We start from the raw sequence: 11,977 nt of genomic DNA on the forward strand, positions 1-11,977 counted from the left end.
TGATTTGGATTTCGGCTTTTGGATTTTGGATCAGTTGCATACATTTTTGGTCTATAAAAATCTTTTCATATGCACCTTCATTTTGGCGCATCAGTACTAGTAATTTTATGTCGATATTTGGATTAATTTCAGTATATTTACCTGATTTACTACTAAACACAACAAATATTTTAATTGCAATAAAGATTATTTTTAAATATACATTTTTGTCTATTTTTAAACTTTTTCATTGAATATATTTTTGACTAAATTTTTGTATACCATCTTAAATTTGATGAAGGTTTCGAATAACTGTTCTTTGTTCCAGATTTTTCAAGTTAAGCATAAAAATGTTTTACTTCAAAACAAGCTATTTATAAGTATTTTATACATTTTTACAGTAATTACAAGTATACTTTATAACAAGTATATTTATACATTTTTACAGTAATTACAAGTAATCTATACATTATACATTTTTAGTCTATGAAGATCATTTTATTTTGCATCACAAAATATTAAATTAAAATATATGTAAATGTATTTCCTTTAGAATTGGATTTTAAAATATTTTACGGTGCACTACCTTACATGTTTTATTAATATAGTAAATGCATTTTTAAATGTACATCATTTTCTATTCTATTAAAGTTTTAATCTCTATGTTATACATTAAAATCTTGAACATTATGATTTGGATTACGGCTTATAAGTTGCATACATTTTTGGTCTCTAAAAATCTTTTCATACGCATCCTAATTTTTTGCGCATAAGTACTAGTAATTTTTTCTCGATGTTCTGATCGACTTATTTGCTATATTTGCCCGGTCTCCCCTAAACAAAGTCGTTTATTCGAATTATACGCTGCGCTGAATAGAATTTGCGCAGTGCATTTGTCATTCGCTAATTTATCATTTAAGCAAATCTCCGCTAATACATTTTAATTCCCGCAAATTGGCGCCGCCGTTGATTGGGATATGAATAATTGGCTGAATTGCACTCTATTTAACTGATTGACTTTTTGAAATATTTCCATATTTTAAAACTCTGAATATAATATTTTACCTGTCTCAATTAAACGATAAATTGAAAAAAGATATGATTGCGGTGTGGTGTACTTTGACCAAATCTTCCTTCTACAAGTAGTCTTTATAACAACAAAGATATCGTTGTCAGGCTTACTATACATTTTTGAAACCTATAAAAAACGATGCGCACTTTCATAAAATTTTAAAAAGCATTTATAATGGAGTAATAAGAGACACTTGGCTAGTTGATTCCATAAATTTTTAAACTCTATATTTTATATAATTATTTAATTCTCAAGCATTTTCAACACACAATTTTCTTAATAAGCAATAAGCAAATTCTCGATAATTATCATGGTTTTTCAAAATATTATTTGGTTTCTTCAGATTTTTTGTCAAGTGTACTTCATATCTATCTTATTATGATACTTTGAAATAATTACTAATATTATTTTTATTACTTTTCATATCGTAACTGATTTCAATTTTACCATAAATATCCATCAATTTATATAAATTTCCAAATCTCCAGTTGAATCTTGTTATGCATTTTTCAAAATTCAAACACTATTTCTGCCTTGAACCACTTTCATTAGTCTTTTTTTAAATGAATAAGTTTGCCGTTTGGGTTATATTTATTTTAAAATTTTGATTATTTATTAAACTATTTCAAACGTTTTTGACAATATTAAGATTATTTTATGTATTCTTTATATCGAATCTGATTCGAATTATAATAAACTTATAATATTGCCGTTTATTGGGATATGAATAATTGGCTGAATAGCACTCTATTTAACTGATTGACTTTATGAACTATTTCCATATTTTAAAACTCTGAATATAATATTTTACCTGTCTCAATAAAACGATATATTGAAAAAAGATATGAATAGGGTATGATGTACTTTTACTAAATCTTCCTTCTACAAGTAGTCTTTATAATAATATAGATATCGTTGTCAGGTTTAATATACATTATTGAAACCTATAATAAATGATGTGCACTTTTATGAATTTTCATATAACTCCATACATTTTAAAACTCTATATTTTATATAATTATTTCATTCTCAAACATTTTCAACACACAATTTTCTCAATAAGCAATAAGCAAATTCTCGATAATTATCATGGTTTTTCAAAATATTATTTTGTTTCTTCCGATTTTTAGTCAAGTGTACTTCATATTTTTCTTATTATGATACTTTGAAAGGTTTTGACATTACTAATATTGTTTCTATTACAAACATTTTCAACACACAATTTTCACAATAAGCAAAATGCTTTCAAATATTTCTCGATAACTATCATGGTTTTTCAAAATATTATTTAGTTCAGATTTTTTATATGTAATCCAAGTGGTAAAGTGTACATCATATCTTCCTTATTATGATACTTAAAAGGTTTTGAAATTATTATTATTGTTCCTATTATTTTTCATATCGTAACTGATTTGAATTTTAACATAAATATCCATCAATTTATATGAATTTCCAAATATAATTTGGATTATGTATACTCCAGTTGAATCTTGTTATGCGTTTTTCAAAATTCAAAAACTATTTTTGTCTTAAACCACTTTGAGTAGTCCTTTTTAAATGAATAAGTTTGCCGTTTGGGTTATAAAGTTATATACTATTTTTTGTCATTAATGTTCCTTTTATTCTTCATATCAATCCTGGTTTGAATGATATAATAAACCTAAATAACCACCAATATATATATATAAAAATTTTCAAATATTTTTTGGAATATATATACTTCTGTTAAATCTTGTGATGCGTTTCTTAAAAAATTCAAAAATAGTTTTTGTCTTGAATCAATTTTAAATTTTGATTATTAAAAAGAAATATATAAATAAGCTTGCAGTTTAGATTATAATTATATGTATACTATTTTTTTCCAATTTTTGTATACAGTCTAGTTAGAATTTTAATAAACTTAAGTATCCACCAATAAATATAAATTTTCAAATATAATTTGGAATGTGCATATTCCATCTGAATATTCTTATGCGCATTTTAAAATTCAAGAATTATTTTTGTTATGCACCACTTGTATTATTTATTAAAAATTAATTATTTTGCTCTCTGGGTTATAATTATACATTATTTATCAATTTTTTTATTCATTATTTCAATTCTGCTCCATATTATAATAAACTTAAATATCTACCGATACATATATAATTTCCAGCGTATATATTGCCCATTTCGATTTGCTATAATTATTTCTCTAAATAATATAGTATAAAGACTATAATAGTATAAAATATTCTAACTAACTAACGGTTAGTAATTCTAATGGATTTTGTATGTATGCATTTTTTTATAACCCATACATTTAATATATTTTCTTCATGACTTTCTTTGTTTTCATCGCATGAATAAAAATTAATTGAATTGCAATCTAAGTGGTTTATATCCTATATAATTCGTTCAACGATTTTCTGATTAATTACATTTTTTGATCAAGATTCAATAACAGTTTTGTCTTCCACATCGTTATCATATGTTTCACTTGAAAGAATTAAACCAGTATCATTAATTGAAAATTATTTTATCACTAGCAGGACAAGTTTTTGAATGTTGATATAACAATAAACTATTATTCACCATTGAATTTTCTATCGCAATTTTTCAATTTTAAGAACTATCAAAATTATTACTTAAGAAAAGTTTCTACCAATTTTATCATTTGCGTTTTCTACATAATTAGGCGCTTGTTTTTTAATGTATCTTCTAATATGCCTTTTTTCAGAAATATTTACTTTATTTAACTAAAAATAATATAACTATCAGATTTAATTCACTCTCACATTTTAAAAATTTCAGAATTTCAAAATTTCACAATGCTCCCGAAGATACAAACTATCAGTGAATTTCTGCTCATTTATCTTTTCCTATTTTTTTAATGAACACTTGTGATTCTTGAATACAAGCATTTCTAAATTATCAAAATTTTTTAAAAACTATTTTTGTCATCAACTGTGAGTTTATCCTTTTGATTTAGATCCTCCTTTTTGATCTAAATTTCTATCTAAATTAGGATCAAAATCTGGATCTTATACGTATATTTCGAGCTTTGATAGCTTTTTTTGGGCAAAACTTTTTCTATGCTTCAGAATGACGAACTGTTAGTAAATAACTAAAATTCAGATATTGTTCGGAATAAATCAAATTTTGGTAAGAGTTTCAACTATGTTTAATATTTTAGTTGGATTAAGTTTATTTGGACGTTGTATTAATAGCGTTTTTTAGAAAAATGTTTTGGATATCGCAGGAAGAAAATTCTGTTAAATTTTTACTATTTACTTTATTGAACTAAAAATGATAGGACTATCTGATTTAATTCACTCTCTTTACTGACATGTTCATTTATTACTTTTTACTTTTTGAACTTTTGTTGAAATTCCTCGTATTTTGTGACACAAATCACATTGTCAATTATGTTCTCTATCATTCAGCTCTATCTTGTTATGCGTTTATTAAAAAAATCAAAAATAGTTTTTTGTCTTGAAACGATTTTATTTAATAAAAATAAACAAATAAGTTTGCAATTTGGGTTATAATTACATGTATACTATATTTTCGAATTTTTGAATAGAGTCTAGTTAGAATTTTAATAAACTTAAATATCCACTTATTTATATGATTTTTTAAATACAAAATTGAATATCTATATGCTCAAATTGAATCTTGTTATGCGTATTTTGAAGTTCAAACATTATTTTTGTCTTGAACCACTTTTGCATGAAACTCCATTTTTGCGTGAAAAATATTTTTTCTTCTGTAAATAGTAAACTACTTCTTTATCAACATATCATAATACAATTATCTCAGTAAGCAGAATGCTTAAATATTGTTCAATAACTATCATAATATTTTAAAATATTTATTTTGTTTATGACTTCTGATGGTCGTAAGTGAATTACGTTTAAATATTTTTATATAATAAAAACTATACCTATACAAACATGTTGAAAACACATTAACCTTGTTTGAAATAATACTACAACTTATGCACATAGTCGTCTCGGCCAATATATTATATTTTTATGGTACTTTCTCTTAGATGATAGCCCACTACTTCATTATAAATGCTCATTTGTTAGTGATATAAGAACACATATGAACACGCACGGAGGCCCACCAGTATATATATAAATATATATATATATATATATATATATATATATATATATATTCAAAATCAATTTGTGGAACCAGCGGATTTTAAAAGCGGATTTTAAAAATTTTATACATTTTTCTTCGCCAAATGTTCTATGAGTTGTGATGATACTAATACTTGGTTTTTGTCTTCCTAGTTCCTACGCAATAATTGTCTTGATATATTTTTAATCAATTTTTTTTAATAGTTCTATATGATTAAAAAGGCTTTTTTTAAACATATTTTACTTATTTTTGAACCATTAATTTTTAACGTACAATTTTAATTTTGTACAAAATATGGTTATATTGATTTATCACACTATCTACAATAATTCGTTTTGTGAATGTGTATTTTGGTTGTTGGTTCAAGAATTCTTAAAAATATAATATTAATTTATTGAAGTTGTCGGTAATTGTTCATGTCTTACTACAAATTCAACAATTAGCAAAATTTTTTTGTGGCTATTTTACTAATTTACTTATTTATTCCCAAGGGATTTTTGGTGCACTGCATGTAAAGCCATTATTTTGTATCAGTGTCTTTATAAAATTTTTATAAATCTATTAAATTATTAAAAACTTGTATATTCACAATATATTCATTTTTTTCCTTTTTCTATTTTTACTAACAAAAGTTAAATCATCGTCTCTACTTTTATTATTCTTCCATTTATTATTCCAAGTCAAGCATAAAAAAGTTTTACTTCAAAAATATAATAAGACTAGTAAAAATTACAGGTCATTGCTAGTAATCGTTAGGAGTCGTTTTACTAAATATAGAGTGGAAAAAATATATATGTAAAAATGAATTTTAAAAATTTTACCATTTACTACCTTACATCTTTTATTTATATTTCAAACTTTACATCTTTTATTAATACATAAAATTTATTTTTATATAAATATATATTATTTTCTATTCTGTTAAACATTTTTAATTAATATGCTTTACATTAAATTCTTGAAAATTAACTTTCATTTAGTGAAGGTTTCGGTTTACTATTAACTTGTACGTATTTGAGCAATAATTTGTCATTTGTTCCCTTTTACCCCACAAGCAGGGTAAAATGTCCTATTTTTAATTTTAAAGAAATTTTACGAAATAATAGCTACATTCTTTTATATATACATCAAATTTTTTATTCGTTTAAATTTAATTCGACCATGTTTTACATTAAAATTAACATTTCATCTTATAAAAGAATTAAATAACAAATTTGTGTCGAACTAACCATAACCCTAACTATATATAAATATATCTACTTCAAAAATTTTGTTTTCAAATTATTACATTTACTACTAAATTGATCATTTAGGAATATTTCAAATTTATATCTGAACATGCATTTTTTCTATTAGCAAACTGTTTCATTAAATATGTTTTAGACAAAATTCCAATCTTTACATTCAAGGCCCAGAATATGAAGTGGAAAAAATCAAATAAAATTTTTATTTATTTCATTTAATCAAATAAAATTAATTTATTTTTTATTTATATATGAATGAGTACCTAAAAAAAACTCTATGGATATATGAATAACAACAATAATAAATGGTAGCCTGTCTGGAAGTAGCATCATGGTGTGAGATCACTACAAATTAATGATCATCTTTCCATTTTTTGATTATTATTCTTCCCAATCCTATTTATCACTTTTTTATTCAATTTTTATGCATTTTCTTTTCCAAATTTGTGCTGCTATGCTTCCTGGCCCTTCAGTTTTCAGTTCCCTGTATTCTCGCGCAAGTCATCAATCATCTGCATTCTTCTTCCTCTTTGTCCTTTTATTCTTTCTATTTTACCTTCCACGACGTCGTGCAGGAGGCACTTATTTTGCAGAATGAGTCCAATCCAGTTTCCTTTTCTTTTCAAAATCGTGCTCAATAGAATCCTTTCTTCGCCCACTCTTCTCAGGACTTCTTCATTTGTTATCTTGTCCGTTTACTTTATCTTCGCCTCCAGAACCGCAATTCAAAACTCTCCAGATAATTTTTGTAGATCTTTCTTAGAGTCCATGTCTCTGATCCATAGAGCGAAAAAGTAAAAAAATACGAGCAGTCAATGAATGCATGTTAATTTTAATTACATAAAGTTTTTCAAACACAATTACATGATGAGTGAAGTTGCAAAAACAATATTTGTTTAGGCGTTGTTTAACATAATTCACTGTGTGAACGAATATTATAGAAGTTAATAATCAGCAATTACTTCATTTCTCTGAAAAAGGTTTATTTTTAAATGCTAATTACAATGACAAACCGATCATGTCATATTTGAAGTATGACTTGAATTACATTATTGTTTTTAAATATTATACATATTTTTGATGTGAATATATGCAAATAACTAAAATACAATAAATTTTAAGTTTCAAACTACCAGCATTCCACCTAATGAATAATACTATTTTTCCTTTTCGCAAATATTCCTTTTCCTATAAAATGATTTCAGTGTATTCAAAGCGTAGAGCATCGTATCATGAATCAGCCCATTGCAATCACGATAGTTAGTCAATAAATATGAACTTTCCTCGTGTTAGTTCCCATCTATTTAACATTCAATTGAATTTTCCAAGTTGGAAGTTTTACTTTAGGAAATTCTGCATTTTCTCTCTTTTGCTCATCGGAACACCAGATGTTTTCAAACTTCGTTCTACTTCAAAGTTAGCCAAATAGTTGACAGCGTGGGTAATTGTTTCTGAGACAATGGTTACTATTTTTTAAATATGGATTGGGATAAAATGTAATTTGATGATGAGATATTTTACTTTCAAACTCTCTCTAGTATTTAATTATTATATATTGCATATTTTTCTAAATTTTAATTGATCTTGAAAGTAATTTTGATTCATGCTCTTGAATTTAATGATTTTTGGGCTCAGCATTAAAAACACGTTTACTATAAAATTTTATATATATAGATATCATTTTAATATTATGGAAGTTTTGGTCATTATTATGAACGTTTCTAGTATTCGAAATATACTAAACTTGAACATCCGTCAATGTATACCTAATACCTTTTTATGTGTTGTTAAAATTCTAATATTATTTTTGTCTCGAACCACTTTCATTATTTATTGAATATAAATAAGTTTTCCGTTTGGTTTTCAATTATATGTACCATTCCTTACAATTCTGCCTTATTTGAATATTTTGAAAATTTTTGCCGTCATTAAGATAGTTCCTTTTTATTCTTTATATCGACCATGATCCGAATTATAATAAACTTAAATATGCACCATTTTATATACATTTTCAAATATAATTTGGAATGTGTATACTCCACCTGAATCTTCTTATGCGCATTTTAGAATTCAAAAGTTATTTTTGTCTTGAACCAGTTCGATTATTTTTTAAAAATTAATTAGTTTGCCCTTTGGGTTATAATTATACCTACTATTATAATAAATTTTTGATCATTTATTAAGCTATTTCAAATGTTTTTGACAATATTAAGATTTTTTCATTCATTATTTCAATTCTGCTCCATATTATAATAAACTTAAATATCTACCGATGCATATATAATTTCCAGCGTATATATTACCCATTTCGATTTGCTATAATTATTTCTCTGAATAATATAGTATAAAGACTATAATAGTATAAATATTCAGAATGTAATTTGCAATATGTATAATCTCACTATATCTTCTTAGGGTTATTTTAAAATTCAAATATTAATTTTTGTCTTGAACCGCTTTTGTTTATTTATTAAAACAGCCTTGATTAATAAGTTTTCATTTTGAATTCTATATATGCATTATTTTTTCCATTTTTTTTAAAAAAAATTATAAGTAGTGAAACTTGTATACTAAATCCAACGTAGACAAAACTCTTTCTTATTGTTAGTTCATATCTGTCTTATATTAATATTTTAAATTTTTTTATCATTATTAAGATTATTTTATTCCTTATATCAATTATGGTAATAAACTCAAATATCCATCAATTTATATGAATTTTCAAATATAATTTGGAATATGTATACTTCTAATAAAACGTTTTTGTCTTGAACCACTTTTGTTTATATCATGGTATTAAATTAATAATAAAATTTGCAGTGTGTGGGTCATAAATGTATTTCAATAAATTTTTACATAAAAAATATTTTTTCTTTATATATAATACATTTTGCATCTTTCTCACCTTAATATTTTGCCACTATTGAGACTGATATAAATCCTATTATTTTTATATTGAATTTTGTCCAATTAAGTTAAACTTAAATTTCTACTAATGTATATTAATTTTCAAATAATATTTGGAATATATAGGTATTAAAAAAATTAAAAATAGTTTTTTGTCTTAAACCAATTTTATTTATGAAAAATGAATAGTTAATAGTTTAAGTTTGTAGTTTGGGTTATAATTTTATGCATACTATTTTTCCTGATTTTTGCGTATTTTTTATAATTAATGAAATCAGTAAAGAAAGCAATATCCAACGTAGAAAATACGTTCATATCTATTGTTTTATTATTTTTTATATCAAGTCTAGTGGGAATTCTAACAAACTTAAATATCCAAATATATATAAATATTCAAATATAATTTGGAATATGTATACTCTAATTCAATCTTGTTATGTGTTTATAAAAAAAATGTCTTGAAACTTTTTATCTATCAAACTCTGTTGTTTAAACGTAACTATAAATGCATTATTTTTTATTTTTCTATATTTTTAAATTTTTATTAAGAAATATGGATATTACAATATCTCTTCTTAAGACTTAACAATTTCTCACGTGTTTGAACAAAACTGTATATTGATTTTCATTACCTTATATTTTCAAATTTGTGACAAGTAGATGGATATTAAAATTTCTCTTGATGAAAATTTACAACAATCACTCATGTGTTTGAATTAAAATATATATTAATTTGTATTCTATATTTACAAATATGGATACAGTACTTCTTTATATTAAAGACTTAGATTAATTTTTGAACTGAACTTTTATAAGATCCGTATATTTTGACTGAATATGATTCCCTTCTTCATCTACGTCTTTTTTGTCACAAGAGGTTATATTCTTGGCCCTTGATTTTGACTTGCACCATTTTGACCTCCTTTTTTATGTAGATCTTGATGTGCATTTGGATCCAAATCTGGATCTTCCATATTTCGCACTTTGACAACACTTTTCATTGAGAAAGACTTATTCTAAGCTAATGGATTTTCTATGTATGTATTTATTAGAACCGATATCATTTAATATATTTGCTTCATATCTTTCTTTATTTTCATCAATTGAACAAAAATTAATTGAATTGCAATGTAAGTGGTTTATATCGTATATATTTCGTTCAACGATTTTCTGATTATTTAAATTTTTTGAACAAGATTCAATAACTGTTTTGTCTTCCACATCGTTATCATATGTTTCACTTGAAAGAATTTAACCAGTATCATTAATTGAAAACTATTTTATCACTAGCAGAACAAGTTTTTGAGAGTTGATATAGCAATGAACTATTATTCACTATTGAATTTTCTATCGCAATTTTTAATTTTAAGAGTTGTTAAAATGATTCCTTGAGTAACATTCAAAATGTTTCCAACAGTTGTATTATCTGGGTTTCCTACATAATTAGGCACTTGTTCTTTTGTCAATGTATCCTCTAATATGCTTTTTTAGAGAAATCAAGTCAAATTTTGAAGATTTCAGAATTTTAAAATTTCACAATGCTCGCGAAGATACAAACTATCAGAGATTTTCTGCTTATTTATCTATTCCTAATTTTTGTATGAACATTTATGTTTCTTGAATAAAATCATTTTTAGATTATCACATGTTTCTTCAGAACTATTTTTTTCATCAACTGGAAGTTCATCTTCTTGATCTAGATCCTTCTTTTTGTTATAGATCTGGAATACGTTTGGATCTAGATTTGGATTTTCTACATTTCACACTTCGACAGCACCTTTTTGGGTAAGTCTTCTTATAAGCTTCAGAATTACTAACAGTTTGTAATTGTAATGGAATGATATATTTTGATTGCCAATTATAAGCATTTGTAATAATATTGTACTTCAAAGTACAAGAATTTGGATCTTTTTTTAAACAATGGTTAAAATATTGGAGGTAGGAAACGCAGGTGAAATTTTTAATATTTACTTTATTCAACTGAAAATAATACGACTATCATATTTAATTAACTCTTTTTACTGTCATTATTACTTTTTACTTTTTGAACTTTTGCTAAAATTCTTAGTATTTTGTAACACAAGTCACATTGTCAAATAATATGTTCAATTATAATTATTTATAATATACTTTTCTTGAAACAATAGTCTAGATATCGCAGGAAACTAATCCTGGAAAAACTTTTGTTATTTACTTTATTTAAATAAAAGTATAAGACTATCACATATTTTAATTCACTCTTTTTTACTGACATGTTTATTCATTACTTTTCACTTTTCAAACTTTTGATGAAATTCTTCATATTTCATATAAAATGTCACATTCCTATCATCTTTTTAAAAGATATTTTCAATTATAGTAATTTGTAATTATATTGTACTTTTTTTGAAACAATGTTTTAACCATTAACTTTATTTAATTAAGTTAATGTATAAAACTATCACATATTTTAATTTACTCTTTTCAATGACATGTTTATTCATTACTTTTCACTTCTCGAACATTTGCTGAATTTTTTCGTATTTTGTATCACAAATTATATTGCCAGTTATCTAATATCAAATATAATATTGCCAATCATAAACATTTGTAATAATATTGTACTTCAAAGTACAAGAATTTGGATTTTTTTTTAAACAAT

The 11,977-nt window shown here is 24.3% G+C and overlaps 1 long non-coding RNA gene across 1 annotated transcript in view; it reads left to right on the forward strand.

Annotated features, from left to right (window-relative positions):
* Positions 1-11,121, forward strand: part of LOC113376835 — a 143,527-nt gene extending 132,406 nt beyond the window's left edge. The window contains exon 3 of the long non-coding RNA XR_003367062.1: positions 11,056-11,121. This is a non-coding gene — a long non-coding RNA (uncharacterized LOC113376835). The remainder of the gene's footprint in view (positions 1-11,055) is intronic.
* The last annotated feature ends 856 nt before the right edge of the window (positions 11,122-11,977 follow it).

Source organism: Ctenocephalides felis, unplaced genomic scaffold (genome assembly GCF_003426905.1).
Source record: "Ctenocephalides felis isolate EL2017-DRISC unplaced genomic scaffold, ASM342690v1 CF-g0.4_SCAFFOLD_01886, whole genome shotgun sequence".
Classification (NCBI taxonomy): Eukaryota; Metazoa; Arthropoda; class Insecta; order Siphonaptera; family Pulicidae; genus Ctenocephalides; species Ctenocephalides felis.